General features: G+C 50.7%; 1 protein-coding gene and 1 long non-coding RNA gene across 22 annotated transcripts in view; one reads left to right on the plus strand and one right to left on the minus strand.

Moving 5' to 3' along the window:
- Positions 1 to 7304: 7304 nt before the first annotated feature.
- On the minus strand, positions 7305 to 11240 carry LOC135968806 (uncharacterized). Its single transcript, XR_010583769.2, has 3 exons — positions 10490 to 11240; positions 8404 to 8544; positions 7305 to 7701 (listed from the first exon to the last, which is right to left on the minus strand). It is a non-coding gene; the product is annotated as an uncharacterized lncRNA (long non-coding RNA).
- Positions 10530 to 26793, plus strand: part of FLYWCH1 (FLYWCH-type zinc finger 1) — a 53527-nt gene continuing 37263 nt past the window's right edge. For 18 of the 21 annotated variants that reach the window (XM_005591006.4, XM_074028650.1, XM_074028648.1 and 15 more), the window contains exons 1-2: positions 10530 to 10751; positions 13093 to 13207. The gene's annotated coding sequence lies outside the window, so the exon portion shown is untranslated. Of the gene's footprint in view, positions 12387 to 13092; positions 13208 to 26793 lie in introns of all 21 variants that reach the window. The other 3 variants (XM_074028646.1, XM_074028647.1, XM_074028653.1) reach the window with 1 other exon arrangement.

The following is a 26793-nucleotide window of genomic DNA, read 5'->3' on the forward strand; positions in this document are numbered from 1 at the left end:
TAATGGGCAGGTTTTAAACATTCCAGGCTTCTAGGTCCTTTGAGGCTCAGCTCTGATGCCACCACCCCTGGGTCTCCCCACCCCAGCCCTTACCGGGTCCTTCCAGAGTGCCCCTTAGTCACTGCCCTCCCTGACCCAAGTCTCGCTTCCTCCATGAAGCCTCCCAGACTGACAGCTCCCAGGCACTAAGGGAGCTCAGCCTTGCTGAGAATGGTAGCTCCCGGATTCTGCTGAGGGAGAGGTAGGCCTGCAGCTCATGGGTGGGTTCAGGGAGGAACCTGACAAAAGCACGTGCGGCCTGCCTGTCATGTTCTTTCCAGGGGGTCTGTGGGCTGAGGGAACCGGAGTTCCTGCCCTGGCCCCCTGGGTGCCACCCCTGCTGGAGGGGAGGTGAAGGAAGCACAGCTACCCTACTTGAGCTCCCACGTCAGCGAGCCTCCGAGAGGCTTCCCATGCAGTCCTCATTCTTTTAAAACTGCCTCTGGGCTCAAGGCAATGTTAGGGTTTTGTTTGTTTGTTTGTTTTGAGGTGGAATTTCACTCTTGTCGCACAGGCTGGAGTGCAGTGGCACAATCTGGACTCACTGCAACCACCACTTCCCGGGTTCAAGCGATTCTCTTGACTCAGCCTCCTGAGTAGCTGGGATTACAGGCGCCCGCCATCACGCCTGGCTAATTTTTATATATTTAGTAGAGATGGGGTTTTACCATGTTGGCCAGGCTGGTCTTGAACTCCTGACCTTAGGTGATCTGCCTGCCTCAGCCTCCCAAAGTGCTGGGATTACAGGCATGAGCCACCATGCCCGGCCCTGATTCTGTATTCAAATGGCTTCTGTGTTCACCATGCTTTCTCCTTTCCCAAGTGTTTTTTTGTTTGTTTTGTTTTGTTTTTTGAGGTGGGGTCTCACTCTGTTGCCCAGGCTGGAGTGCAGCGGTGTGATCTCGGCTCACTGCAACTGCCGCCTCCCAGGTTCAAGCGATTCTCCTGCTTCAGCCTCTCAAGTAGCTGGGATCACAGGTGCGCACCACCATGCCTGGCTAAGTTTTTGTATTTTTAGTAGAGATGGGGTTTCGCCATGTTAGCCAGGCTGGTCTGGAACTCTTGACCTCAGGTGATTTGCCCGCCTCGGCTTCCCAAAGTGCTGGGATTACAGGTGTGAGCCACTGCTCGAGGCCTGTTCCCAAGTACTCTTGGCTATCTGTTCTTGTCAGATGTTAAGGATGCCTGAGGATGTCAGGGCAGGACATGTCAGGTGCAACCTCAAGAAGTGGGAGTGAGGAAGAGGAAGCTGGGGTGGGACAGAGGGCAGGGTCACTGTGGGGCGCCCCTGCCCTATACTCAGTGTGGCACCATCGGGCCCCTCCTGCTGTTGCCTGGGAAGCGTTACCCGGCAGTGAGGGGTGACTGTGCAGCAGCAGGGCCAGGAGCGGGGGAGCATTTTTGGTGCCCCCTTAAGTGGAGTTGGGGGAACAGCAAGGGTGCACCTGGGCCTGAGTCTTTCAGTGGCGTTGGCAGTCGGCCAGGAGGGAGATGCATCCTAGGGAGCTGGAGCCTGCACGCTGGGCCTGGCCACATCACTGTTTTCCTCACCCTCTGGTTTTATTTTTAAACATTTGGAGCATAAAAGTTGCAGGAGCACTCAGGGCATACTGCATAGCCCTGGCCTGGGTTCCCCGGCTCTCCTTCCCTCTCTCTCTCCTCTTTTTTCTCTGTCCCTCCCTCTGTCTCTGTCTCTCCTCCACACACTTCTTTTTTTTTTTTTTTTTTTTTTTTTTTTTTGAGAGGGAGTCTCGCTCTGTCGCCCGGGCTGGAGTGCAGTGGCCGGATCTCAGCTCACTGCAAGCTCCGCCTCCGGGGTTTACGCCATTCTCCTGCCTCAGCCTCCCAAGTAACTGGGATTACAGGTGCCCGCCATCTCGCCCAGCTAGTTTTTTGTATTTTTTTAGTAGAGATGGGATTTCACCGTGTTCGCCAGGATGGTCTCGATCTCCTGACCTCGTGATCCACCCGTCTCGGCCTCCCAAAGTGCTGGGATTACGGGCTTGAGCCACCGCGCCCAGCCTCCTCCACACACTTCTATTTTGCCAAACCATTTGGAGAATGCAGGCAGCAGACTCCAAAACCATTCTGCCTCCACCTCTGAGCACAACCTTCCCAGTCATAGCCATGTTAACGTGAGTGTGCCTGAGAAGATCACTGCTGGTTCCGTGACGTCACCCAGCATCATCCACACCACATCCCAGTGAGCAGTGAGGACAAAAATGGCCAGGTTAGGACCCCATGTTGCCTTTTTTTTGCCACCCATATCCTGGAGCCCCTTTCCTTCTGTTCTTTATTATTTATTTATTTTTATTTTTTATTTTTTGAGACAGGGACCGGGTTCTGCTCTGTTGCCCAGGCTGGAGTGCAGCAGACCTTCCAGGCTCAAGCAATCATCCTCCCACCTCAGCCTCCCGAGCAGCTGAGACTACAGGCAGGCTTGGCTACTTTTTTGAGTTTTTGAGGAGATAGGGTCTCGCTGTGTTGGCCAGGCTGGTCTCAAACTCTTGGGCTCAAGCGATCTTCCCATCTCGGCCTCCCAAAGTGCTGAGATTACAGGTGCATGCCACCGTGCCTGGCCCAGTGTTAGCAATTTGATATTAAAATTGAAATTATAGGCCGGGTGCAGTGGCTCATGCCTGTAATCCCAGCCTTCGGGAGGCTGAGGCGGGTGGACCAGCTAAGGTTGGGATTTCAAGACCAGCCTGGCCAACATGGCGAAACCCTGTCTCTACTAAAAAAAAATACAAAAATTAGCCAGGCGTGGTGGTGGGTGCCTCTAGTCCCAGCTACTCGGGAGGCTGAGGCAGGAGAATGGCTTGAACCCGGGAGGTGGAGGCTGCAGTGAGCTGAGATCATGCCACTGCACTCCAGCCTGAGTGACAGAGCAAGTCTCCATCTCAAAAAACAAATAACTTTTTAAAAAATTGCAATTAGGGCCGGGCATGGTGGCTCACGCCTGTAATCCCAATACTTTGAGAGGCCAAGGCGGGTGGATCACCTGAGGTCAGGAGTTGGAGACAAACCTAGCCAACATGGTGAAACTCTGTCTCCACCCAAAGATAAACATTGGCGGGGCATGGCAGTGGGCATCTGTAATCCCATCTGCTCAGGAGGCTGAGGCAGGAGAATCACTTGAACCCAGGAGATGGAAGTTGCAGTGAGCTAAGATCATGCCATTGCACTCCAGCCTGGGCAACAAGAGCAAAACTCCATCTCAAAAACAAACAAAAAATGCAATTGTGAATATTCATTCACATTTTAGATCCAAACACAAATTTTAAAACATTAATTTTTTAAATTAAATTTAAAAATTTAAAAATTCTGCTGCTTTCTTGCCCCTTCACTTCTTGGGGACCTTGATATACAGGCCCAAGCGGGATCTAGTGGTAAATAGGTCACAACCCCATCCCCTGCAGAACCACAGAGGAAACAGAAATCCCTGACTAATGAATCTATGAACCTGAGGCTAAGGACCACTGAGGAGTCTGGGTGCCCCGGGGTATATGACAGAGGCCAACCCAGTGGGGGCCAGCCTGGGCAACATAGTGAGACCCTGAATCTACAAAACAAATACAAAAATTAGCCAGGTGTGGTGGTGGTGTGTGCCTGTAGTCCCAGCTACTGGGGAAGCTGAGCCAGGAGGATCACCTGAGCTCACCTACAGTCCAGCTACTCAAGAGGCTGAGGCTGGAGGATCGCTTGAGCCTAGGAAGTCAAGGCTGCATTGAGCCATGATGGCACCACTGAGCTCCAGCTTGGGTGACATGGTGAGACCCTGTCTAAAAAAATGTACATAAAGTGGATTTTTGGAGCAGGGGATTGCAGTAGGAGCTTACTCAGTTCACTCCACGCATTGACCTGGTATTGCAGTAGCTCCAAGAACGGTGCACCCCTCCCATATGTTTGGTTGCTGAGTGTAGATGTCATTAATTTTAATTTTGAAAAAGAGAGAAAACTTACAAATTACCTCCAGTAATTCCACTACTTAGAGGTAAATTTTTAAAAAATGTGTGTGTGTGTGTGTGTGTGTGTGTGTGTATATATAATTTTTTTTTTTTTTAGCCAGAGTTTCGCTCTTTTTTTTTTTTTTTGAGATGGAGTCTCGCTCTGTCACCCAGGCTGGAGTGCAGTGGCGCAATCTCGGCTCACTGCAAGCTCCGCCTCCCGGGTTCACGCCATTCTCCGGCCTCAGCTTCCCGAGTAGCTGGGACTACAGGCGCCCGCCACTGCGCCCGGCTAATTTTTTTCTATTTTTAGTAGAGACGGGGTTTCACCATGGTCTCCATCTGCTGACCTTGTGATCCGCCCGCCTCGGCCTTCCAAAGTGCTGGGATTACAGGCGTGAGCCACCGCGCCCGGCCCAGAGTTTCGCTCTTATTGCCCAGGCTGGAGTGCAATGGTGCGATCTTGGCTCACCGCAACCTCTGCCTCCCGGGTCCAAGTGATTCTCCTGCCTGAGTCTCTCTAGTAGCTGGGATTACAGGCATGCACCACCACACCCGGCTAATTTTGTACTTTTAGTAGAGACAGGGTTTCTCCATGTTGGTCAGGCTGGTCTCGAACTCCCGACCTCAGGTGATCCGCCCGCCTCAGCCTCCCAAAGTGCTAGGATTACAGGCGTGAGCCACCGTGCCCGGCCAGAAAATATATATTTTTTCAATTTTTCTATTTTCAGAAAATCAAGGTGATGCCACACTTGTTGTTGAGACAGTCTTGCTGTGTCGCCCGGGCTGGAGTGCAGTGGGGACATCTCGGCTCACTGCAACCTCTGCCTCCTGGGTTCAAGTGATTCTCCTGCCTCAGCCTCCCGAGAAGCAGAGACTACAGGGGCGCACCACCATGCCTGGCTATTTTTGTGTTTTTAGTAGAGACGGGGTTTCGCCATGTTGGCCAGGCTGGTCTTGAACTCCTGACCTCAAGTGATCCACCCACCTCGATCACCCAAAGTACTGGGATTACAGGTATGAGCCACCGCGACCGACCCACACATTTTTTCATAATGAGTTACAAATGTCTTCCCTCGTATGAATGCTGCACATCCTTTTTGCTGCTTGACACCCACCGCAGGGATGCATGAAATCTACCAGCTCCAATGGCCAGACACATCCCAGTTGCTTCCAGGTTGTAAGCAATCCTGAAATAGCCTTGTTATGTTCCTAGGACAGAGTTCTAGAAGTGAGATTGCCGCACTGGAAGGATGCAAGTTACATTCAACCCACGGCCTGTGAATGCCAAACTCTCTGGCATTTGTCAACACCCGGTTTTGTCATCAAGAAGAAAACAGTAATAACGCATCCTCCGCTTGGCCCTTGCGTGCACAGCCTCTGCGCTTTTCTTTTTTTTTTTTTTTTTTTTGAGACGGAGTCTCGCTCTGTCGCCCAGCCCAGGCTGGAGTGCAGTGGCGCGATCTCGGCTCACTGCAAGCTCCGCCTCCCGGGTTCACGCCATTCTCCTGCCTCAGCCTCCCGAGTAGCTGGGACTACAGGCGCCCGCCACCGCGCCCGGCTAATTTTTTGTAATTTTTAGTAGAGACGGGGTTTCACCGTGGTCTCGATCTCCTGACCTTGTGATCCGCCCGCCTCGGCCTCCCAAAGTGCTGGGATTACAGGCGTGAGCCACCGCGCCCGGCCTGCGCTTTTCACCTCGAGGTCTCATTTTCCTTGGACAGCACCGAGCGCTGGGCAGGGCCTCATCCGGGTTCAGGGCCGAAATGTGGAGACGTTCTGGCCCATGCTCCTGGCGGTCAGGAGAGGACGCGCGCGGACTCAGCGGCTGCCCAGCAGCCTTCCCAGGACCCAGGCAGTGCCGGCAGCCAAGAGTGCGGTTCCTCCCCGCAGCCTCCGTCCCGCTCAGCCCACCCGCCTGACCCCCACCCGGGCTCCTTAAGGCCCAGACACCGGCTCTAAGGTGCCTTCTGCAGGGATGGGAGGTGGGCGACTGTAAGGGATGGAGGGGACCTGTGTGTTGACACTGCGGGTGGCAGCCGTTGGAGAATTGCAATGGAGTCCACACTGTCGCTGCCCAGGGCACGAGCCGCAGCCCCTCCTCCCGTCGCGTCTCGGCCGAAAGGCCCCCGACTCGGACACACGGCGTCCCCGTGGTTACCACATCCACTGCTTTTTGGTCTCCCCACCCCACCCCTTAACATAAACTCGACACCAGGGAAGGCATTTTGGACGATTTTGGTCCCCGAGGGTCCCAGTGCGGAGGGCAAGGAGAGAGGGAGCGGTGTGGTGCAGGGGGATACGGAACGCGGAGGACACCTGGGGGCTGGGGAGGCGGGGACGAAGAGCGCGCGGAAGAGCCGAGGTTCCGGGATTGGGGCGCGGATTTCAGAGGAAGCGCAGGGGATGTGGACGGACTCAGGGAAGGAAGGGCTCCCAGAGAGGACGCGGGCGGCTGCAGAACACAAGAGGTGCGGGACGCAGGAGGCCGTGGGTCGTGCGGGAACCCAGGGCACCTGGACATGGACCCACCAGACCTGGGGCTCCTCCAGCGGCCGCTTTAGAGTGAGAGGAGATGGGCAGGCAGTGAGGCGGGGGCGCGGGGTCTCCCAGGGTGGAGCGGCGCCCTCCGCGAGCCAGCGGATGACGCGCAGCCAGAGGGAGGCTTGGGCGGGGAGAAGGGTGCAAGCGGACGGTGATGACCCCGGGATGATAGGAGAGCCGCAGTGAGCCCAGGGCGCGGTGCTGGGGCCGCTCTGGCCGCCGCCGCCAAGCGTCACAGGAAAACAGTAACCAGGACCCTGCGGCTCCTCGCACTTGGAGTCAACCCGGTACCGCACCGCGTTGCTGGAGAATGCCGAGTGTATTCTCCTTGCTGGAGAATGGCGCGTGGTGGGCCAGGGACGCGCAGCGGCGAGGGCGGGGCCTGTGGGTGGGGGTGGGACCAATGGGCGAGGGGTGAGCCAATGGTCGAGGGCTAAACCAATGGGCAAGGCCTGGACCAATGGGAGAGTGCTGGACATCAATGGACGGGGGCTGAACTAATGGGTGGGGCGGGGCCAAAGGGGGGCTGAGCCAATAGAAGGGAGCGGAACCAATGGGTGTAGGGCGGGGCTGAACCAATGGGCGGGGCTGGACCAATGGGCGAGGGATGGGCCGGGGCTGAACCAATGGGCGAGGGTTGGACCAACGGGAAAAGCAGGCTTTCACCTCGTGGAATGCTCGGGGGATGAAGGGAGTATTTCCTTTGTCCAGCTTCTACTTTGACATAATTTCTCACCTACAGAAAAGTTGCAAGAATCCCAAAAGGAGGCTGACTGGAGTGGCTCACGTCTGTTTTCCAGTGCTTCGGGAGGCCAAGGCGAGAGAATCGCTTGAGCTCAGGAGTTTGAGACCAGCCTCGGGAATAGGGAGACTACGTCTCTAGTAAAAATTGAAATTAAAATTAAGACCGGGCAGGGTGGCTTATGCCTGTAATCTCAGCACTTTGGGAGGCCAAGGCGGGCGGATCACTTGAGGTCGGAAGTTCAAGAACAGCCTGACCAACATGGAGAAACCCCGTCTCTGCTAAAAATACTAAACTAGCCAGGCGTGGTGGCGCCAGCTACTCGGGAGGCTGAGGCAGGAGAATCGCTTGAATCCGGGAGGCGGAGGTTGCGGTGAGCCGAGATCACGCCATTGCACTCCAGCCTAGGCAAGAAGAGCGAAACTTCGTCTGAAAAAAAAAAAATTAAAAAAATTAAAAACTTAGACGTGGCGGTGGTGCACACCTGTAATCCCAGCTACTCGGGAGCCTAAGGTGGAAGAATCGCTTGAACCCGGAGGCAGAGTTTGCAGTAAGCCGAGATCGCACTATTGCCCTCCAGCCTGGACAACAAAGCGAGACTCTGCCTCAAAATAATTATAATAATAATAATTGCAGTGGTCTCAATGATGTAAAATTAAAGGTAGTGATTCATTTTCACAAAGATTGACAAGAAAGATGACAACTAGAAACTCAAGAGACCCAGAGGTGGCAAAAATATTGAAAAGGAATAACAGGCAGATTGCAGTGGTTCATGCCTGTAATCCTAGCACTTTAGCAGGTCGAGGCGGGTGGATCACCTGAGGTCAGGAGACCATCCTGGCCAACGTGGTGAAACCTCGTCTCTACTAAAAATACAAAAATTAGCAGGGTGCTGTGTTGTGCACCTATAGTGCCAGCTAGTTTGGAGGCTGAGGCAAGAGGATCAATGGAACCCAAGAGTTTGATTGAGGCTGCAGTGAACTGTGATCTCACCACTGCACTCCACCCTGGACGACAGAGGGAGATTCTGTCTCAAAAACAAAACAAATAAACAAAAACAGCATCCTGGCCAGGCATGGTGGCTCATGCCTGTAATCCCAGCACTTTGGGAGACCAAGTCGGGCAGATTACCTGAGGTCAGGAGTTCGAGATCAGCCTGGACAACATGGTGGAACCCCGTCTCTCCTAAAAATACAAAAATCAGCCAGGCATGGTGGCGCAGGCATGTAGTCCCAGCTACTGGGGAAGCTGAGACAGGAGAATCGCTTGAACCTGGAAAGCAAAGGTTGCAGTTAGCCGACATAGCACCATTGTACTCCAGCCTGGGTGTGGCAGTCAGACTTCTCTCAAAAAAAGCTGGGCGTGGTGACAAGTGCCTGTAATCCCAGCTGCACAGGAGACTGAGGCAGGAGAATCGCTTGAACCCGGGAGGTGGAGGTTGCAGTGAGCTCAGATCGTGCCACTGCACTCCAGCCTGGGCGACAGAGCAAGACTCCATCTCAAGAAGAAAAAAAAACAAGTAATTAAGTTCTGCCACTTTTTTTTTTTTTTGAAAAACAGGGTCTTGCTCTGTCGCCCAGCCTGGAGTGCAGTAGCATGAGCGCAGCTCACTGCATCCTCAAACTCCCAAGCTCAAGCAATTCTTCCACCTCAGCCTCCTGAGTAGCTTGGACTACAGCGCATCACCACATCCAGTTAATTTTTTCTTGTTCCTCTTTTTTTTTTTTTTTTTCTGTAGAGAAAGAGTCTCACTGTGTTGCCTATGCTGGTCTCAAACTCCTGGGCTCAAACGATGCTCCTGTCTCAGCTTCCCAAAGTGCTGGGATTACAAGCACGAGTCACTGTACCTGGCCACCATGGATGAACTTTGAAAGTGCTATGCTAAGGCTAGGTGAAAGAAGTCAGTCACAAGAGACCACATATTTGTTGCATGATTTCATTTATACGAAATGTGCAGAATACGCAAATCTATAAAGACAAAAAATAGATCATATTACTTACGGCTGGGGTGATTAGCAAATTGGAGGGTGATGGCTAAAGGTTTCTTCTTGGAGTGATAAAAGGTTTTAAAACTGACTATGGTGCTGCTTGCACAACTCTGTGATTATACTAAATATCATTTAATTGTACACTTTAAATGGGAGAAATGTATGGTATGTGAATTATATTTCAATAAAGCTCTTACTAAAAAAAAAAACAAAACAGTAAACTGATTGTTAACATAACATAGTTTTATGGAAAACTACAATATTTTTCCAAAGAAATTTAGAGAGAACAGTGACATAGTTTTACATTTTTGCAAATATCTTTGTTGCTGGCGTAACAGAAGACTACTGGCTGTCATATCTGCTTCTACATTCTATGTGTTACATCACTCGTCATGCAGCCTTTGTAATACTATGTAATATTTCTGCTTTTATTTTTTATTTTTTATTTTTTTGACACAGTCTCACTGTTGCCCAGGCTGGAGTGCAGTGGCGCCATCTCAGCTCACTGCAACCTCCGCCTCCCGGGTTCAAGTGATTCTCCCGCCTCAGCCTCACGAGTAGCTGGGATTACAGGCGCCCACCACCACACCCGGCTAATGTTTGTATTTTTAGTAGAAACGGAGTTTCACCATGTTGACCAGGCTGGTCTTGAACTACTGACCTCAGGTGATCCACCCGCCTCGGCCGCCCAAAGTGCTGGGAATACAGGCAGGAGCCACCGCGCCCGGCCCAGGTATTTTTTTTTTGTTAGCTTTCTGATGTAAGAAAGAACTGTCCCTTCTCCCGCATTGACTTATTTCCTTCAGTTTGGACTCTTATTGTAGTCAAGGTTATAATCCGTTGCTATCGCTGTTTATTTGAATATCACACTGGCTCCGCTCTGGGGTAGGGTCACTGGGGGCGTCAATGAGATGCATGAGAATCGCCTTTCCACGGGCTCAGGAAACTGACAGACCCAAGGGTGCATCTCAGCAAGCGCTCCGCTTCCTGCGGGCATCCTCAGATCCTGGGGACCGTCCTGGGGTCTCAATTAAGCGCCCCCTACTCCAGCAACTTTACGCCAAGAGCGTCCCATCCAGCACCCCCATCCTAGCTCCGCCCCTGGACGCCGGCGTCCAATCTCGGGATGGCCCCGCCTTTTCAGTGAGTTTCGTCCCCGCCCCCATGCATTGATAGGCCAGGCCTGCGGCTCGGCGACGCGCAGGGAAGACCCGGAGGAGCGGATTTACCTGAGGAACGGGCCACGCGGTCTTGCTGCGCATGCTCGGAAGGAGCTCGCCTGGGCGTTCCGCAAGGCCGGCTGCCCGGCGGGGTCGCGCGCGCGGTCACGGGGCTCGCTCCCGCGGGGCAGGTCCGGGCTGGGAGCGGGCGCCGGGGTCGGCGTGGCGGCGACTGCCTGGGCCGCGAGGTCGACCCCCGCTGCTGCAGCGGCAGAGGCTGAGGGACCCGCCGCGGCGCTGTCGCCGGAGAGGGAGGGCCCCGCTGCCGTCGGTGAGGACGGGCCCCTGCGGGCCGGGAGAGTCCCGCGTCCCCGGCGTGGACGCGCCCCCGGCCCGGCTCTCCCGGGGGTCCCGAGGGCTGCGGGTGCTGGGGAGGGGTCTGCGTCCCGGCGCTCAGCCGCCTCCTGTGGGGTGTCCCGCGATTCCCCCCTTGCTCCTCGCCCCTCCTTCCTCACCCCACCCCCGTCCCCTGGCCTAAGCCCGACACCCCCACTTCAAGGACCCCAGCACTCGCCCTCCGTTCCCTGGCGGTGTCCGCCCCGCCCAGCGCTGCCTTCCTGAACCCGCAGCACCAGCCCCGTCCCACGGTTGCAGCTCGGGCGGTCCCAGTGACCTTGCACTTTTGCGGATCTGGACGCACCCCGCTCCGGCTTCTGACTCTATAGATCTCTGGTGACGGCTTTCGAACTTTGCTGACCCACAGCCGACACTGAGAAATGCCTTTTACGCGTGTACACTGCGCCTGTGGGTCTGGATGACTGAAGCACAAGTTTAAAGGGAGACGCTTGTTTAAGCTCACATGACGCAGCTGGATCTGTTCGGATTCAATTCCGTTCCATTCTCTTCCACCCGGTTCCAAAAGGCCGCGGCTAACCCATGGAGCCTGCACATAACGGGTCTGACGTAGTTGAAACTCTCGCTCGAAACCCTGCCCGTTGTTCCCTTTATTCCTTGTCCTGGGAGGAAACTGAACTTCTATAGTCAGATAATCATGTGCGAACTCCAATTCCGAAGAAACGGCTTATTTTTATTTTCATATTTCTGCTTTCCAGGGTCAATATGATTTCCAGGGCTTGATCTAGATTTTCTCGTGTGATTCTATCATGTTTCTCTTATTCCTCTCCCAAATGCTACTGGCGGCACGTGTGGAAGGAACAAGGCTGAGGTTGGGACTACATTGTGGAGCGTTTATGACACCCAGCTGATGATGCACTAAAGCTGGAGATGGAGATGATTTAACTGGGGAGAGACAGGCTGAAAGTTAAGCTTTAGGAAGAGTGGCCTGTCAGCACCCTATAGGGAGAATTGGAGTGGCTGCTTGCCAGAGCTGGCAAGATCGTTCAGAGGCTTTGGCTTGGGCTAAAGAGGTTGTGGTAAGGGATGATGTCCTGAGGTGGTGGGAATGGAAAGGAGAGGGAAGATGGGTATATCAGGCATAAAGGGAGAGAGATTTGAGGATGCATTAAGCTATGGGAAGGAGTAAATAAACTTCGCTAAGATTATGATGGAGGGTGATTGGGGAATACCCGGCTGGGGGGGGTCTCATTGGCCAAGCTCTCCCTTTCGGTGCCCTCTGATTTCTAAGTTGCTTTGGAGCTGTGGCTCTTGGGCAGTTTTGCACCCCAGGGAACATTCTGCAATGCTGATGGTCACAACGTGTGGTAAGGCATGACACTAGGATCTGGCAGGTAGAGACCGGGGATGCTGCTGAACACCCCACGCTGAACAGCACAGCCTCCCACAGCAGAATCATCCGGCCCAAAATGTCAACAGTGCTGAGATTGTGAAGCTCATTTTGAGTCAATTTTAATTATCTGGGCATCTCTGCCACCTTCAGCCTCTCCAGGAGGAAGGTCTGTGTGCACCCACTGAGCGTGTGCTATCACCATAGGGGTTCATGTCCAAGGCAAGTGCACCTCCAATGCTCATGGCTCAGTAGTGGGTAGGTGGGAGGTGGGTAGACATTGGAGTCTTCCAGGAGCGCTTTTTTTTTTTTAATTTTGTAGAAATGGTGTGTGTGGAGGGGTGGTCTCGAACTCTTGGGCTCAAACAGTTCTCTCACCTGAGTCTTTCAAACTGCTGAGATGACAGGTGTGAGCCACCTTGCCACCAGCCCATTCAGAAGCTTTTTTTTTTTTTTTTTTTTTTTTTTTTTTTTTTTTTTTTTTTTGAGACGGAGTCTCGCTCTGCCGCCCAGGCTGGAGTGCAGTGGCCGGATCTCAGCTCACTGCAAGCTCCGCCTCCCGGGTTCATGCCATTCTCCTGCCTCAGCCTCCCGAGTAGCTGGGACTACAGGCGCCCGCCATCTCGCCCGGCTAGTTTTTTGTATTTTTTAGTAGAGACGGGGTTTCACCGTGTCAGCCAGGGTGGTCTCGATCTCCTGACCTCGTGATCCGCCCGTCTCGGCCTCCCAAAGTGCTGGGATTACAGGCTTGAGCCACCGCGCCTGGCCCAGAAGCTTTTTAAACAAAGCGCCTTCCCTCCTCCTGCTCCTATCCCTCAGCACCCCTGCTGCACCTGGATGCAGAATGCCTTGTTCTTCTGTAACACTCGACAGTGCATGGAATAATTTCACTTGCGATATTTCATTTGCCACTTTTCTTTCTTCACAGGTGAAACCAGCCCAGAGAAGTTACGGGATTTTCCCCCGGGGTCTCCTGCCCAGCAAGCCAGTGCCGTGACCCAGGTGTGGGAGATGATGGTGGCGTCTCTCACTCACGTGTAAAGGTAATTCTGTTGCTCCTTCAGCTGCCAAAAGAGCCTCCTGGTTTTCCAGCCTTACTGATTAGAGTTTGGACCTGCTGGTGTCTGAAAGACACCTGACAGTTGCTGACATGTGACCCTTAGGTCTATACTGAGCCCTTGTGGCCACCAGCAGGACCTCAGTGTCCCAGCAGGCTACACTGAGCCCTTGTGGCCACCGGCAGGACCGCAGTGTCTCAGCAGGCCATCTGGCATTGCACTCAAATTGCTCCGCACCCACAGTTCTGGGAGATGGGGAGAGAGGATAAGAGTGATGCACCATAAACTGAGACTTTGGAGCTTTCCGTGCACATCTGCCAGCCCGTGCTCCATTCACTTAAGAAATCTGTACTGAGTGCGGCCAGGCATGGTGGTTCGTGTCTGTAATCCCAGCACTTTGGGAGGCCGAGGCGGGCAGATCACCAGAGGTCAGGAGTTTGAGACCAGCCTGGCTAATATGGTGAAACCCCGTCTCTACTAAAAATACAGAAAATGTAGCTGGGCGTGGTGGCGGGTGCCTGTAATCCCAGCTACTCAGGAGCCTTAGGAGCAGAATCGCTTGAACTCAGGAGGCAGAGGTTGCAGTGAGCTAGAATCGAGCCACTTCACTCCAGCCTAGGTGACAGAGTGAGACTGTCTCAAAAAAAAAAAAAGGCCGGGCGCGGTGGCTCAAGCCTGTAATCCCAGCACTTTGGGATGCCGAGACGGGTGGATCACGAGGTCAGGAGATCGAGACCATCCTGGCTAACACGGTGAAACCCCATCTCTACTAAAAAAATACAAAAAAATAGCCGGGCGAGGTGGTGGGCGCCTGTAGTCCCAGCTACTCGGGAGGCTGAGGCAGGAGAATGGCGTGAACCCGGGAGGTGGAGCTTGCAGTGAGCTGAGATCCGGCCACTGCACTCCAGCCTGGGCGACAGAGCGAGACTCCGTCTCAAATAAAAAAAAAAAAAAAAAAAAAATTTGTACGAATGAAGATTGAACATCACAAAAGAAACACATTAGGGCCCCTGTATCTACCACACAACATATCCACTGTAGAAAAAAAAAAAAAAAAAGTAACAAAAGTTTCATAAAATATACTTGTTTTTTGTTAAATGCACTGAAAATTTCTTTTTTTTTTTCCCCCTGAGACAGAGTCTCATTTTGTTGCCTAGGCTGGAGTGCAGTGGTGCGATCTTGGCTCACTGCAACCTCCTTCTCCCAGGTAGGTTCAATCAGTTCTGCCTCAGCCTCCTGAGCAGCTGGGATTACAGGCACGCACCACACTCGGCTAATTTTTTTGTATTTTTAGTAGAGACAGGGTTTCACCATGATGGCCAGGCTGCTCTCGAACTCCCGAGCTCCGGCTCACTGGCTCTTTAACAATAAGTGAAATCTTTAACATGTGTTTGTTTTACATGAGTATAAAACAGTTTTATTTCCTTTTTTTTGGTCTAGGGCACTGTTTTTCAAACTGCTTAGTCATTGGTGTTAAAATCATTAGGTTCCAGTCAGCAATTTTTAAAATTACATGGGCTGGTCGTGGTGGCTCATGCCTATAATCCCAGCACTTTGAGAAGCCAAGGTGGGCAGATCATGGGAGGCACAGGCAGGAGAATGACTTGAGCCCAGAAATCGGAGGTTGCAGTGAGCTGAGATATAGCCACTGCTCTCCAGCCTGGGAGACAGAAGAAGACTCTGATGGGGGGAAAAAAAAAAAAGAGAATCCAGAGAATAATCTGGAAGATTCTAGATCAGGAATATTGAAGTGAATGTGCAAATGGAGGCAAAACTGGCCTCTTCCACAGTGGGGGAATTTATTTACATGTCTGTATTTATTTTATTTATTTATTTATTTATTTATTTATTGAGACAGAGTCTTGCTCTGTTGCCCAGTGCAGTGCAGTGGTACGATCTCAGCTCACTGCAAGCTCTGCCTCCCAGGCTCACGCCGTTCTCCTGCCTCAGCCTCCCAAGTAGCTGGGACTACAGGTGCCCACCACCATGGCCGGCTAATTTTTTTGTATTTTTAGTAGAGACGGGGTTTCACCGTGTTCACCAGGATGGTCTCGATCTCCTGACCTCGTTATCTGCCCACCTTGGCCCCCCAAAGTGTTGGGATTACAGGTGTGAGCCACTGCGCCCGGCCGTATTTATTTAAATAGAAAAAGAGAAGCCAGGCCTGGTGGCTCACACCTGTAGTCTCAGCACTTCAGGAGGTCGAGGTGGGAGGATCGCTTGAGCCTGGGAGTTTGAGGCTGTAGTGATTGCACCACTGCACTCCAGCCTGGGCAGCAGAGCTAGACCCTGTCTCCTATATGCTAGAATTACTTTGCATTTTTCTCAGCTGTTCACAATTTACAGAGTTGTACAAATAGCTCAAAGAGGAGAATAAGATAATCTGGAAAGATGTGTTCTAAACAATGTATCATTTTCCACTGAAGCACACATTTTTCTTTTGATCTCATAATCAAGGAAAATTTTTTTTTTTTTTTGGAGACGGAGTCTTACCCTGTCACCTAAGCTGGAGTGTGGTTGTGTGATCTTAGCTCACTGCAACCTCCGCCCCCTGGGGTTCAAGCAATTCTCCTGCCTCAGCCTCCCAAGTAGTTGGGATTACAGGCACACACCACCACACTCAGCTAATTTTTGTATTTTTTTTTTTTTTCAGTTCTAATTTTTGTATTTTTAGTGGACACGGGGTTTCACCAAGTTGGCCAGGCTGGTCTCAAACTCCTGACCTCAAGTGATCTTCCCGCCTCGGCCTTCCAAAGTGCTGGGATTACAGGCGTAAGCCACTGTGCCTGGCCAAGGAAACGTATTTTTGATAATAAGGCTGATCTCATTAGATTTGGCCCGATTATGTAGTACTCATTTACCAGATAAGCTCACCTGAATTTGCCTTGCTGGAAGTCTCCATAAGGAACCTTAGACTTTTGAAAGTCTGTTGTTTCGGCCAGGTGCCGTGGCTCACACCTGTAATCCCAGCATTTTGGGAGGCGAAGACGGGCCAATCACTTGAGGTCAGAAGTTCGAGACCAGCCTGGCCAACATGGTGAAACCTCGTCTCTACTAAAAACAAAAATTAGCTGGGCGTGGTGGTCCGCGCCTGTAATCCCAGCTACTCAGGAGGCTGAGGCAGGAGAATTACTTAACCTGGGAGGTGGAGGTTGCAGTGAGCTGAGATCATGCAACTGTACTCCAGCCTGGACAACAAAGTGGGACTCCATCTCAAAATGAAAAGAGAGGCCAGGCGTGGTGGCTCACGCCTGTAATCCCAGCACTTTGGGAGGCCGAGGCGGGCAGATCAGGAGGTCAGGAGATCGAGACCATCCTGGCTAACCCTGTCTCTACTAACAAAATACAAAAAATTAGCCAGACGTTGTGGCGGGCGCCTGTAGTCCCAGCTACTGGAGAGGCTGAGGCAGGAGAATGATGTGAACCCGGGAGGCGGAGCTTGCAGTGAGCCGAGGTCGTGCCACTGCACTCCAGCCTGGGGGACAGAGCTTGACTCTGTCTCAAAAAAAAAAAATAATAATCTGTTGTTTGATATCCTGAGACACAGAAGGCAAGCCCAAGATGCCTTCTCCATCAGATTTTGCCTGTAGTACTTAAAATTTGAGCAAATTCCTCTCTTCTTGAGGTTCCCCCCCAATACCCGTAAGGCTCCTGAAACTTGTTAAATTGCTGATACTTTCAAAAAAGAGGAACTCAGCCAGGCGCGGTGGCTCACGCCTGTAATCCCAGCACTTTGGGAGGCCGAGATGGGTGGATCATGAGGTCAGGAGTTCGAGACCAGCCTGGACAACATGGTGAAACCCTGTCTCTATTGAAAAAATACAAAAATTAGCCAGGCGTGGTAGCGCACACCTGTAATCCCAGCTATTTGGGAAGCTGAGGCAGGACAATCGCTTGAAACCAGAAAGCGGAGGTTGCAGTGAGCTGAGATCATGCCACTGCACTCCAGCCTGGGTGAAAGAGTGAAACTCTGTCTCAAAAAAAAAAAATAAAATAAAATAAAAAGTAAAAGGAAAAAAGGAAGCCATGACTTTCCCAATGATACAAAGTAAGCATGTTACATTTTTTTTTTTTTTTTTTTTGAGGCTGAGTCTCGCTCTGTCGCCCAGGCTGGAGTGCAGTGGCGCGATCTCGGTGCACTGCAAGCTCCGCCTCCCGGGTTCCCGCCATTCTCCTGCCTCAGCCTCCCGAGTAGCTGGGACTACAGGCGCCGCCACCACGCCCGGCTAATTTTTTTGTATTTTTAGTAGAGACGGGGTTTCATTGTGTTAGCCAGGATGGTCTCGATCTCCTGACCTCGTGATCCGCCCGTCTCGGCCTCCCAAAGTGCTGGGATTACAGGCTTGAGCCACCGCGCCCGGCCTTTTTTTTTTTTTTTGCAACGGAGTTTGGCTCTTGTCACCCAGACTGGAGTGCAATGGTGGGATATCCGCTCCCTGTAAGTTCCACCTCTGGAGTACAAGCGATTTTTCTCCCTCAGCCTCCTGAGTAGCTGGAGTTATAGGCATGTGCCACCATGCCCAGCTAGTTTTTTTTCCTTTCCTTTTTTTTTTTTTTTTTTTTTTTTGAGACAGAGTCTCGCTCTGTTGCCCAGGCCAGAGTGCAGTGGCACGATCTCTGCTCACTGCAGCCTCGGCCTCCCGAGTAGCAGGGATTACAAGCGCCTACTACCACGCCCAGCTAATGTTTTTGTATTTCTAGTAGAGATGGGGTTTCACCATGTTGGCCAGGCTGGTCTTGAACTTCTGACCTCGTGATCCGCCTGCCTTGGCCTCCCAAAGTGCTGGGATTACAGGTGTGAGCCACCGCACCCGGCTAGTTTTTGTATTTTCAGTAGAGACGGGGTTTTGCCATGTTGGCGTGACTGGTCTCAAACTCCTGGCCTCAGATGATCCACCTGCCTCGGCCTCCCAAAGTGCAAAGATTACGCGTCCAACTTTTTTTTTTTTTTTTTTGAGACAGAGTTTCACTTTTGTTGCCCAGGCTGAAGTGCAATGGTGGGATCTCGGCTCACTGCAACCTCTATCTCACGGGTACAAGCAATTCTCCTGCCTCAGCCTCCCGAGTAGCCGGGATTACAGGCGCTCACCACGACGCCCAGCTAATTTTGTATTTTTAGTAGAGACAGGGTTTTGCCATGTTGGTCAGGCTGGTCTCGAACTCCTGACCTCAGGTGATCCACCACCTCAGCCTCCCAAAGTGCTGGGATTACAGGTGTGAGCCACCCCACCTGGCCGTTAACGATTTTATGCAACATTAATGAGGAAACCTGTATGATATTAAAGATTAAATGAGATGATGTAGATAAAATACTTGAGGTGTTTTAGTGCCCAGGACAAAGCAAACCTCGTGTGTGTCTTAGGCTTGTCACTTTAGCCACAGTCATCTTTTTCTCAAGGGCATCTATTCTAGTGTTTGTCAAAGTCTGGTTCATAGTCTATCAGTTATCAGGAGTATTTGCTAAAAATCTAGATTCTTGGCTGGGCGCGGTGGCTCAAGCCTGTAATCCCAGCACTTTGGGAGGCCGAGACGGGCGAATCAAGAGGTCAGGAGATCGAGACCATCCTGGCTAACATGGTGAAACCCCGTCTCTACTAAAAAATACAAAAAACTAGCCAGGCGAGGTGGCGGGCGCCTGTAGTCCCAGCTACCCGGGAGGCTGAGGCAGGAGAATGGCGTAAACCCAGGAGGCGGAGCTTGCAGTGAGCTGAGATCTGTCCACTGCACTCCAGCCTGGACGACAGAGCCAGACTCCGTCCCCAAAAAAAAAAAAAAAAAAAAATCTAGATTCTTGTTCCTGCCTCTTCCCCGATCCTCTCCCCACCGCCCGAAATCTGGAGTCTTTTTTCCTTTCCCCCTACCCGCGAGACGGAGTCTCACTCTGTCGCCTAGGCTGGAGTGCAATGGCGCGATCTTGGCCCACTGCAACCTCCACTTCCCGGGTTCAAGCAGTTCTCCCTGCCTCACCCTCCAGAGTAGCTGGGATTACAGGTGCCCGCCCCCATGCCCAGCTAATTTTTGTATTTTTTATAAGAGATGGGGTTTTGCCATGTTGGCCAAGCTTGTCTTGAACTCTTGACCTCAAGTGATCCACCCGCCTCGGCCTCCCAAAGTGCTGGAATTAGAGGCATGTGCCACCATGCCTGGCCTTGGATTCTTCTTGAATCCCTCTCTAGAACCTCAGCTAGAATTTTAGATGTGAAATCCTGGAATCTACATTTTTATCAAATGTTCCACGTAATTCTTATATAGACTAGAATTATATGTAAAAATAATTGAAATAAAAGCTTCATGGACCAGTCGTGGTGATATCTTTGCTCACTGCAGCCTCAACCTCCCGGGCTCAAGCAATCCTCCCATCTCAGCCTGCTGAGTAGCTGGACCGCAGGCACCCGCCATCACGCCAAACTTTTTGTAGAGACAGGGTCTCACAGTGTTGCCCAAGTTGGTCTCAAACTCCCGGCCTCAAGAGATCCTCCTGCCTCACCGTCCCAAAATGCTAGGATTACAGGCATGAGCCATCACACCTAGCCCCTACAATAGGGATTTTAATATCCTCAATTTAATTAATTCCTCTGTTCTACTTGATATTACTCTTGATCCTCCTGCATAACATTAAATTACTACTCAGGAGATGCGGCCTGTCTTAAACTTGTTTAATATTTTCCCACTGTAAAAAGAGTTTGTGCACATGGGAAACCGTTTTGAGAACAAGAAATTCAAGAAAAAAATCAATACTCTTCCTACTTTTAATATTTCAATATATCTCTTACTAGTTATTTAACTTTTTTTTGTTTTTGTTTTTGAGATGGAGTTTCGCTCTTGTTACCCAGGCTGGAGTGCAATGGTGCAATCTTGGCTCACCGCAAACTCTACCTCCTGGCTTCTAGTGATTCTCCTACCTCAGCATCCTGAGTAGCTGGGATTACAGGCATGCACCACCACACCCAGCTAATTTTTATATTTTTAGTAGAGATGGGGTTTCTCCATGTTGGTCAGGCTGGTCTCAAACTCCTGACCTCAAGTGATCCTCCTGCCTCGGCCTCCCAAAGTGCTGGGATTAGAGGCGTGAGCCACCGCGCCTGGCCTTAAATGTTTTTAAGTTATAAACATGTAAAATAAAATTCACCAATGAATAACAAATATGACCAGAGTAGAAAGGAAATAAGAAGGACCAGTGGATTGAGAACTAGAAGGTAGCGTCTTCTCTAAGTAATATTTTGGTCTTTCTTGGAAAAAAAAAAAAAAAAAAAAACATGTTTAGAAAGATAGTCTTTACTGAATTTGTTAATTGGATTTTGCTTTCTTTTTTTTTTCTTTTTTTTTTTTGAGGCAATCTCCCTCTTTTGCGCAGGCTGGAGTACAGTGGCATGATCTCGGTTCACTTCAACCTCCAACTTCCTGATTTAAGCAATTCTTCTGCCTCAGCCTCCCAAGTAGCTGGGATTACAGGTGCACACCACCACTCCTGTCTAATTTTTTGTGTTTTACTAGATGTTAGCCAGAATGGTCTCGATCTCCTGACCTGGTGATCCACCTGCCTCGGCCTCCCAAAGTGCTGGGATTACAGGTGTGAGCCACTGCACCCAGCCGCTATAACTCTTACATATGTGTATATATTTATTCATTTATTTTAATTTTTTTTCTTTCTTTTTTTTTTTTTTTTTTTTTTTTGAGGCGGAGTCTCGCTGTGTCGCCCAGGCTGGAGTGCAGTGGCGCGATCTCGGCGCACTGCAAGCTCCGCCTCCCGGGTTCCCGCCATTCTCCTGCCTCAGCCTCCCGAGTAGCTGGGACTACAGGCGCCGCCACCACGCCCAGCTAATTTTTTTTGTATTTTTAGTGGAGACGGGGTTTCATTGTGTTAGCCAGGATGGTCTCGATCTCCTGACCTCGTGATCCGCCCGTCTCGGCCTCCCAAAGTGCTGGGATTACAGGCTTGAGCCGCCGCTCCCGGCCATTTTTTTTTTTGAGACAGAGTGTCGCTGTGTCTCCCAGGCTGGAGTGCAGTGGTGTGGTGTCGGCTTACTGCAACCTCTGCCACCTGGGTTGAAGCGATTCTCCTGCCTCAGCCTCCCGAGTAGCTGGGACCACAGGCATCCGCCACCACGCCCAGCTAATTTTCCTATTTTTAGTAGAGACAGGGTTTCACCATGTTGGCCGGGATGGTATGGATCTCTTGACCTCGTGATCCGCCCACCTCGGCCTCCCCGAAGTGCTGGGATTACAGTCGTGAGCCACCGCGCCCGGCCTAGTTTTTGTTTCTTGAGTTGGGGTCTTGAGATGTCGCCTAGGTTGGCTTCAAACTCCTGGGCTCAAGCCATTTTCCTGAGGCAACGTCCCAAGTAGCTGGGACTACAGATACGCACCACCATGCCCAGTTCTAAGTAATACTTTTTGTAAACACAACATTTTGGAAATCCTCTTGAATTTTTTTTTCCAACTTGGAAAAATTTCCAAATTCTTGTATGAAAACTGCCAGCCGTGTGACTTTACCAAGACAATAAGAACATTTCAGGAGCAACACCACCATCTTGTGGCCATGTCGAGTATTGCTGCTGAGGATTTAAATTGGCGCTTTCTCATTAAGGGTGGTCCTGCCTCATGCAATGGTCTTTTAGAAAGATTCCAGGTGGCCTCGGGTGGGGGCTTCCTACTCTCGAGAGGGATGCAGTAGCAGACATGATTGAACGCTGTGTGTGCTACAGAAAAGGAAGTGTGTTAAAGGCATTAATTCAACAATGGAAGTAGTTGTGCATTTGAGTGGCAGGATTGGGGTAATTTAGTATTATAGTCTTAACATTCTGAAATGGTTTCTATATATTTTTAGAATATGATATTAGATCTTAGAAAATTTCACAACATATAATGCATGCCACCCCTTCTTTGATGAGTAAAGCAAACCCAAGAACAAGAAGCTTCTGCTGTTCAGTAGAGCGCCTGTAATCCCAGCATTTTGAGAGGCAGGTAGGTAACTAGAGGCCAGGAGTTCGAGACCAGCCTGGCCAAAATGGTGAAACCCCGTCTCTACTAAAAATACACAACAAAATTTAGCCACGCGTGGTTGCGGGTGCCTATAATCCCAGCTACTCAGGAGGCTGAGGCCTAAAAATCGCTTGACCCCAGGAGGCGGAGGTTGCAGTGAGCTAAGATGGCACCACTGCACTCCAGCCTGGGTGACAGACTCTGTCTGAAAAAAAAACAGAAAAACTTTTTCACCAAGAGACCCTTGGGATGTGAGTCATTCTGACCGTTATTTTTTTGTTTGCTTTGTTGTTGTTGTTGTTTGAGATGGAGTTTTGCCCTTGTTGCCCAGGCTGGAGTTCAATGGCGCGATCTCCTGCCTCAGCCTCCCGAGTAACTGGGGTTACAGGCATGCGCCACCACGCCCAGATAATTTTTTTTTTTTTTTTTTTTTTTTTTTTTTTTTTTTTGAGACGGAGTCTCGCTCTGTCGCCCAGGCTGGAGTGAAGTGGCACAATCTCGGCTCACTGCAAGCTCCGCTCCGCCTCCCGGGTTCACGCCATTCTCCTGCCTCAGCTTCCCAAGTAGCTGGGACTATAGGCGCACGCCACCACGCCCGGCTAATTTTTTGTAATTTTAGTAGAGACGGGGTTTCACCATGTTAGCCAGGATGGTCTCGAACTCCTGACCTCATGATCCACCCGTCTCGGCCTCCCAAAGTGCTGGGATTACAGACGTGAGCCACCGCGCCCTGCCAATTTTGTATTTTTAGTAGATACCAGGTTTCTCCATGTTAGTCAGGCTGGTCTCGAACTGCCGACCTCAGGTGATCTGCCCGCCTCGGCCTCCCAAAGTGCTGGGATTACAGGCGTGAGCCACTGCGCTCAGCCGCTCTAACTCTTATATATGTGTATATATTTATTCCTTTGTTTTAATTTGTTTTTTTTTCCTTTTTTTAAAATTTGTTTTTTGAGATGGAGTCTCTCTCTGTCTCCCAGGCTGGAGTGCAGTGGTGTGGTCTCGGCTCATTGCAACCTCTGCCCCCTGGGTTCAAGCGATTCCCCTGCCTCAGCCTCCGGAGTAGCTGGGACCACGGGCACCCGCCACCACGCCCAGCTAATTTTTGTATTTTTAGTAGAGACGGGGTCTCACCATGTTGGCCTGGGATGGTCTCGATCTCTTGACCTCGTGATCCACCCACCTCAGCCTCCCGAAGTGCTGGGATTACAGGCGTGAGCCACCGCGCCCGGCCTAGTTTTTGTTTCTTGAGTTGGGGTCTTGTGATGTCGCCTAGGTTGGCTTCAAACTCCTGGGCTCAAGCCATTTTCCTGCGGCAACCTCCCAAGTAGCTGGGACTACAGATACGCACCACCATGCCCAGTTCTAAGTAATACTTTTTGTAAATATAACATTTTGGAAATCGTCTTTTTTTTTTCCAACTTGGAAAAATTTCCAAATTCGTGTTTGAAATCATTGCCACCCGTGTGACTTTACCAAGGCAATAGGAACATTTCCGGAGCAACATCACCATCTTGTGGCCATGTCGAGTATTGCTGCTGAGGATTTAAATTGGCGCTTTTAAGGCAGGACCATTAAGGGTGGTCTTGCCTCATGCAATGGTCTTTTAGAAAGATTCCAGGTGGCCTCGGGTGGGGGCTTCCTACTCTCGAGAGGGATGCAGTAGCAGACATGATTGAACGCTGTGTGTGCTACAGAAAAGGAAGTGTGTTAAAGGCATTAATTCAACAATGGAAGTAGTTGTGCATTTGAGTGGCAGGATTGGGGTAATTTAGTATTATAGTCTTAACATTCTGAAATGGTTTCTATATATTTTTAGAATATGATATTAGATCTTAGAAAATTTCACAACATATAATGCATGCCACCCCTTCTTTGATGAGTAAAGCAAACCCAAGAACAAGAAGCTTCTGCTGTTCAGTAGAGCGCCTGTAATCCCAGCATTTTGAGAGGCAGGTAGGTAACTAGAGGCCAGGAGTTCGAGACCAGCCTGGCCAAAATGGTGAAACCCCGTCTCTACTAAAAATACACAACAAAATTTAGCCACGCGTGGTTGCGGGTGCCTATAATCCCAGCTACTCAGGAGGCTGAGGCCTAAGAATCGCTTGACCCCAGGAGGCGGAGGTTGCAGTGAGCTAAGATGACACCACTGCACTCCAGCCTGGGTGACAGACTCTGTCTGAAAAAAAAACAGAAAAACTTTTTCACCAAGAGACCCTTGGAATGTGAGTCATTCTGACCGTTGTTTTTTGTGTTTCCTTTGTTGTTGTTGTTGTTGTTTGAGATGGAGTTTTGCCCTGTTGCCCAGGCTGGAGTGCAATGGTGCGATCTCCTGCCTCAGCCTCCCGAGTAGCTAGGGTTACAGGCATGCGCCACGACGCCCAGCTAATTTTGTATTTTTAGTGGAGACCAGGTTTCTCCGTGTTGGTCAGGCTGGTCTCGAACTCCCGACCTCAGGTGATCTGCCCGCCTCGGCCTCCCAAAATGCTGGGATTACAGGCGTGAGCCACTGCGCTCAGCCGCTCTAACTCTTATATATGTGTATATATGTATTCCTTTGTTTTAATTTGTTTTTCCTTTTTTTTTGGAGACAGAATCTCGCTTTGCCTCCCGGGCTGGAGTACAGTGGTGTGGTCTCCACTCACTGCAGCCTCTGCCCCCTGGGTTCAAGCGATTCTTTTGCCTCAGCCTCCTGAGTAGCTGGGACCACGGGCACCCGCCACCTCGCCCAGCTAATTTTTGTATTTTTAGTAGAGACGGGGTTTCACCATGTTGGCCTGGGATGGTCTCCATCTCTTGACCTCGTGATCCGCCCACCTCGGCCTCCCGAAGTGCTGGGATTACAGGCGTGAGCCACCGCGCCCGGCCTAGTTTTTGTTTCTTGAGATGGGGTCTTGAGATGTCGCCTAGGTTGGCTTCAAACTCCTGGGCTCAAGCCATTTTCCTGAGGCAACGTCCCAAGTAGCTGGGACTACAGATACGCACCACCATGCCCAGTTCTAAGTAATACTTTTTGTAAACACAACATTTTGGAAATCCTCTTGAATTTTTTTTTCCAACTTGGAAAAATTTCCAAATTCTTGTTTGAAAACTGCCACCCGTGTGACTTTACCAAGGCAATAGGAACATTTCAGGAGCAACACCACCATCTTGTGGCCATGTCGAGTATTGCTGCTGAGGATTTAAATTGGCGCTTTCTCATTAAGGGTGGTCCTGCCTCATGCAATGGTCTTTTAGAAAGATTCCAGGTGGCCTCGGGTGGGGGCTTCCTACTCTCGAGAGGGATGCAGTAGCAGACATGATTGAACGCTGTGTGTGCTACAGAAAAGGAAGTGTGTTAAAGGCATTAATTCAACAATGGAAGTAGTTGTGCATTTGAGTGGCAGGATTGGGGTAATTTAGTATTATAGTCTTAACATTCTGAAATGGTTTCTATATATTTTTAGAATATGATATTAGATCTTAGAAAATTTCACAACATATAATGCATGCCACCCCTTCTTTGATGAGTAAAGCAAACCCAAGAACAAGAAGCTTCTGCTGTTCAGTAGAGCGCCTGTAATCCCAGCATTTTGAGAGGCAGGTAGGTAACTAGAGGCCAGGAGTTCGAGACCAGCCTGGCCAAAATGGTGAAACCCCGTCTCTACTAAAAATACACAACAAAATTTAGCCACGCGTGGTTGCGGGTGCCTATAATCCCAGCTACTCAGGAGGCTGAGGCCTAAAAATCGCTTGACCCCAGGAGGCGGAGGTTGCAGTGAGCTAAGATGGCACCACTGCACTCCAGCCTGGGTGACAGACTCTGTCTGAAAAAAAAACAGAAAAACTTTTTCACCAAGAGACCCTTGGGATGTGAGTCATTCTGACCGTTATTTTTTTGTTTGCTTTGTTGTTGTTGTTGTTTGAGATGGAGTTTTGCCCTTGTTGCCCAGGCTGGAGTTCAATGGCGCGATCTCCTGCCTCAGCCTCCCGAGTAACTGGGGTTACAGGCATGCGCCACCACGCCCAGATAATTTTTTTTTTTTTTTTTTTTTTTTTTTTTTTTTTTTTGAGACGGAGTCTCGCTCTGTCGCCCAGGCTGGAGTGAAGTGGCACAATCTCGGCTCACTGCAAGCTCCGCTCCGCCTCCCGGGTTCACGCCATTCTCCTGCCTCAGCTTCCCAAGTAGCTGGGACTATAGGCGCACGCCACCACGCCCGGCTAATTTTTTGTAATTTTAGTAGAGACGGGGTTTCACCATGTTAGCCAGGATGGTCTCGAACTCCTGACCTCATGATCCACCCGTCTCGGCCTCCCAAAGTGCTGGGATTACAGACGTGAGCCACCGCGCCCTGCCAATTTTGTATTTTTAGTAGATACCAGGTTTCTCCATGTTAGTCAGGCTGGTCTCGAACTGCCGACCTCAGGTGATCTGCCCGCCTCGGCCTCCCAAAGTGCTGGGATTACAGGCGTGAGCCACTGCGCTCAGCCGCTCTAACTCTTATATATGTGTATATATTTATTCCTTTGTTTTAATTTGTTTTTTTTTCCTTTTTTTAAAATTTGTTTTTTGAGATGGAGTCTCTCTCTGTCTCCCAGGCTGGAGTGCAGTG

This window comes from Macaca fascicularis, chromosome 20, assembly GCF_037993035.2.
Source record: "Macaca fascicularis isolate 582-1 chromosome 20, T2T-MFA8v1.1".
In the NCBI taxonomy this organism is placed as follows: domain Eukaryota; kingdom Metazoa; phylum Chordata; class Mammalia; order Primates; family Cercopithecidae; genus Macaca; species Macaca fascicularis.